This window comes from Agelaius phoeniceus, chromosome 27 (assembly GCF_051311805.1).
Source record: "Agelaius phoeniceus isolate bAgePho1 chromosome 27, bAgePho1.hap1, whole genome shotgun sequence".
Classification (NCBI taxonomy): Eukaryota; Metazoa; Chordata; class Aves; order Passeriformes; family Icteridae; genus Agelaius; species Agelaius phoeniceus.
In genome coordinates, this window is record NC_135291.1 from 3,539,451 (window position 1) to 3,544,521 (window position 5,071).

The window sequence follows — 5,071 nt, forward strand, 5'->3', positions numbered from 1 at the left end:
TCCTGTGTGGTTTTCCACATTTCCTGCTCCTGCTGAACTTTTCGCAGAGCCTGCGTGACTCTGCCCCATAATTTAAGATTTCGCCCCGAGCCTGAGGACAAAGCCTCCTCTGCTAGGGCCCCGGTACAACTATCCCACACTTCGAGGTGGAAAATATCCACCAGCTGCCCAATAACCCCAATCCGCAGGAGCCTCGACACTACGAGGATAAAATCTCCTGGCTCGCAGTCTACGCCCCACTGCCTATGAATTTTAAAAATGACCTTTGGGAGGTACTCCATTTTCTCCTTCGCCGGTCCTCGGCACCAGACTTCCTCCTTTGCCGGTCCTAAGCGCGAGACTTTCCCCTCTCGCCGGTCCTCTGGGAGCGTCCTCCCTGCCGGGGACAGTCCTGCTGCTCCGGTTGCCGTTCACTCGCCCAGGCGGTTCCTGCTTCCCGGATTGTCCCGGGTTTCAGCACCACTTGTTGCCGCCGCTTGGGGCGTGGGGTCCTGGGTCAAGAACGGCTCGGTGGCAGCACCTTTGCCACACGGACCAAGTACACGCACACACCAATGTGGTGGACGGTAAAATGGCCTTGATTAACAGTTGAACCAGGTCATTTATAACAGGGGTTAACGGTAAAAGGTAACAGTAAAAGGGGAGGGGTTCTGCCTGACCGTAACATCACAATATCTTAACCTCCCACACATCGGACCCTCAGGACCCTGCTGCCGTAGCTGTACTGACAGCCCTGAGGAGCCAAATCCCCATTCCAGCTGAAAGGGATCTGTGGGATGGATAGGGTCCAGTGCTTGGTGAGCTGTTGCTTCAAAAAACAGCAATTGCAATGTTTCCTCCTGAGAAGGAGTCCAATCCCATTTCACCCCATTTGCTCAGCAAGTCATGAAGGGGCCTAGCAATTATTGAAAGATCTGGAATGTGTTTTCTCCAGAACACTAATAATCCTAGAGCTTGCTGGAGATCTTTCCTGGATTCAGGCATTTTGATCTGATCTAAAGAGGTTAGGATATCAGGTGGAATACATGTCATACCTCCTTTCCAGCAAATTCCCAAAAACTTCACTTCCTGAGAAGATTTCTGAATTTTCTCTGGGGGCATCTGCAAATCAAGACTTTCTAAGTGAGAGATTATTTTCTGCTGATGTTTCCCTACTACCTCTATTTCACACACACACACCCCCCCCCAGCCCAGAATGTCATCAATGTATAGTTAAACAGCTACAGAATCAGGTTTGGGTGTTTTTTCTAATTCCTGGGCTAAAGTAGGGTGGGCCAAAGTGGGGGAGTGTTTGTAGCCTTGGGGAAGCCTAGTGAAAGTGTATTGCTGTCCTTTCCATGTGAAGGAAAAACGGTCCATATCTTCTGGCGGTATCATAAAAAACATGTCTTTGACATCTATAGTTGCCATGATTGAGTGAGCTTTTTCTTGAATTGATGTCATTAATTCAGCCAAATTTGGGACCGCTGCTGTAAGAGGGTCTGTGTTGGCATTAAGCCTGCAGAAGTCTACTGTCAGCCTCCACTTCTCATTGGGTTTCCAAACTGGCCACACTGGCAAGTTGAAAAGAGAATGGGTATTGACTATTACTCCTTGGTCTCACAAGTCCTGTATAACCAGTTGATGCCCTCTTTGGCACCAGAAGGTAGAGGGTATTGTTTTACATGAATAATTTTGCTAGACAGTGAGGAGGATGCAGCTTGGGGCAGTCTAATGTTAAGACGTGGCACGCCAAATGACCACAGGAATCCCTCAGAATCTTCCCACTGCCTCCCAGCAATAACATCCATCCCTAATAAATTGTTTGGAATATCCCCAATTTTGACAACTAATTGATTCTCCTCTCCATGGAGCGTGAGTTTTACTAAGGCCACATTCATAGATTCTGTAGTTCCTAGGGCATTTAAAGCACAACATTGTTTCTTTGTTGGAACAATTCTACACTTCTGGGCATCCTTTTTGTTAGTGCAGAGATTTCTGCCCCAGTGTCAATCAGAAAGGTTACAAGTGCCTGTTTGAGGCCTGTGATAGCTGCGATCAATATATCTCCTGATTTATGTTTAGTGAGCATTCTCAGATACATCCATGCTCCAGCCCTTTGCTCACCTATAAGGGATGGAGAACCTAGTTTCTCTGGTTCTGTGTTTGCTTTGGCTCACATCCTAAATTCTGAGGGAGAGGCTGGGAGAGGGTTTCTTTTGGCTCACTGGCTGGATTCTGAGATGGGAGGGGTGCACTGGGTTGAACTGATAAATTCGGTTTCTGATAGTGCCAAATTCGTTATTATTTTCTGTAATTTATCAAGGGGCAAACCATCCATCACCTCTCTGGGGACCCCCCTTTTAACTTCCAACAACCACCAATGGTGGTGGTTAGAGATCTGTTTTCCCTTCCCTAAATTTTCACCGTGAGGAGCCGTGATAAACCAAACACCATTTGTTTTTTCTGATTTCTCCTCCAGGGTTTTTACAGGTCCATATCATCTACTGTAATTAATCAAATCTACTGCAACCTCGCTCCATGTCCAAACTTTATGGCTACTGGCAGGTGAATCAGATTGAGAAGCTGGGGGCTGTGAGGGGATGGAGTATGGAGTGAAACCTGGATCAGTAGATCCAGTTTGGTCAGTGGGGTTACCAAGGAATCTATCTAGTCTCTCTACGGGACCCAAGGCCAGTATGGTTTTCTGTAAAGTAATTGCTGTAGGTTTAGGAAGCCCTCAAATTAAAGGAGTCATAATTTCAGGCTTTACAGGTAATTGCACTGGTGACTGAAAACCAGGAATCAACCTTTTTCATGAATCATTTGCAGGCAGGTGGCTTTGTGGGCGCCTTCCAAAAGCTGGTCGGGGGTACTGACTATAGCTAAAGGGTCTCCCCTTTCCAAAGGATTAATTCCCCTGGCCCAGAAAGGCACACATTGTGTCAGGGACCACGTGTCACGCTTATCTCCTGTTGTTAAGAAAACTCCATGTCCCCAGTACCCACTGGCCTCCTGTTCAATTAATTTAATTTGATCTCCACCAGTGAGGGACACTTGGAAGACGTATTCTATCTCCGATTCTTGTGGGAGGCGCCCAAATTCTTTCTTCAGCTCAGCCAATTTGGTAGTGCTGAATGGTATTTGTTTAGTTGTGATATGTGGTTCAAAATCTTCATCATTAATATAATTATATTCTGTTTTAACCAAGGGTCTCAAATGAGGGCAGCAGTTTTTTCCTCAGTTTTTTTACTGCCTCTAGTTCCTTATGGGGATAAATCTGTTTAATGTGCGGAGTTTCTTTTCCTCTGCCTGTGTTGAGGAATCAGCATTCAGTGAATTCTTAACATGTTCCTCTCTAAGGGCAGCTCGTAACAGATGGATCTCATTCCTTTCTTCATTTAATTTTTTGCCAAATTTCAACTAGGTTTTGAAGGGAGTCCATTATAGCTTTTTCCTCACTTCTTCACTTTAAGAGAGTTTTTATAGCTGCAGTGAGACAAGCTCCCAAAACTGAGCAAAGAATAGTTTTATTTTTGCCCAGTTTAAATTTTGTTTCATGTTGTAAGGAACATACTCTATCAATAACATTTTCCAAATTAAATCAGTTACTTTGTGCCCGTTCTTCTCCTCCGGGAGAAGGTTTGGCATTGTGTTTGGCTCGTAGAGCATAAAATTCAGCTTCAACTTTTGTGCTGAGGTTTTCAGTCATTTTGTGAAGGGACCAAAACCATGACAGGGAGGTGTAGACTTAAGGCACACAACCACACAGCCTCTGCTGTGTTTCCCTTGCTTCCCTGGGTGGGTGAAGAGACTAAGTGTGCCTGGGAGGTTCTACTCAGTTACTTCAAATAGTCCCTTCACTTCCCAGACAGTCCAGATTCACACATACACAAAAACAGTTTCCCTTTTTGCACTAAGAGATCTTTTGTGAAATTCTGAAGACAGAACCCTCAACTGAGTATGGGGGTGCTTTTCACCTAGGCATGTGCAGTTTGTGGGAAATTTGGGTCACTCCCTTTCCTTTTTAGACAACCGCTCACCCCTTTCAGGGTATCGGGCTCGGTGCTGCTGGAGTGAAACATCCTTCCCCTGTTACAGACTACACACAACCCTGCAAACCCCTCTGTCTGTCAGAATCCTGTTCATGATGGCAATTTAATGTCACGATCCACTCGTACAAGTGGGGTTGTGATGGTTCATTAACTGATCTCAGAGTGAAAAAACAACATGGAGGGGATTTCAGTATTAATCAAAAGAAATGCACCTTTTATTGAGTGCCCACAGCAAATACGATAGAAATATTAAAAAGGAGATAAAGGATAGAGGGAGAGAGAAAAAGACAGGGGTGGGAATAGCTACCAACGGAGAGACAAAATCCTCGTGGTCCAGCCAATAGATCCATCTTGTCACGTTGGGGAGAATCTCAAATTCTTTGGTTAACTCAGGGGTTTTTTATAGTCATCCACCAAGGGGAGAACAGATAAAAGACAATGGAGAATTAGTCTATTGAAAATGAGTAAGACAGTCCATGTTCCAAAACAGGACAAATCAATCTCAGCGGTGAGCGAGACCCATTGTTTCAGGATTGGTGTCTATGAGAAACCAGTCTTGGTGCAGCAAACACACCTGCAGGCAACACTTGGCAAACATCCCACTTTGGTCAGGCCCGCGCCCCTGTGTTAGAATTTTAAGGGTCTCAGTCTCAGTCCTTGGGAGGGGGCTTCCCTTACAGTGCTTGTGAGGCAGATGAGGGATCTTCTATGGGGGGATCACCAGAGTTACCCCAGAAAGTTCATCTGGCCAAGAGGTGGGGAAATTCATGGGCCATTGTGATGAGCATGGATGGTGAAGCAGGTGTAAGTGTACAGAGCAAGCCGCTCCCTGTCAGCCCCTGCTCAAAGCAGTTGTAACGTGGGGGCACAGCAAGCACAGCTGCAAACAATCACTTGGCGAGCATCCACCCCAACCAGGCCAGAACTCCAGCCAGGGTCCTCAGGGTCTTCCTCTCTGTCCTTGTGACGGTCGTGAGGCAAATAAGGGAAACTTTGGACCGTCTCTTACAACAGTTTACTTTATCTCTTCCTCAACA

The 5,071-nt window shown here is 46.0% G+C and overlaps 1 pseudogene; it reads right to left on the reverse strand.

Annotated features, from left to right (window-relative positions):
* Positions 1 to 410: 410 nt before the first annotated feature.
* Positions 411 to 4,778, reverse strand: LOC143695882 (uncharacterized; annotated as a pseudogene).
* Positions 4,779 to 5,071: the final 293 nt, after the last annotated feature.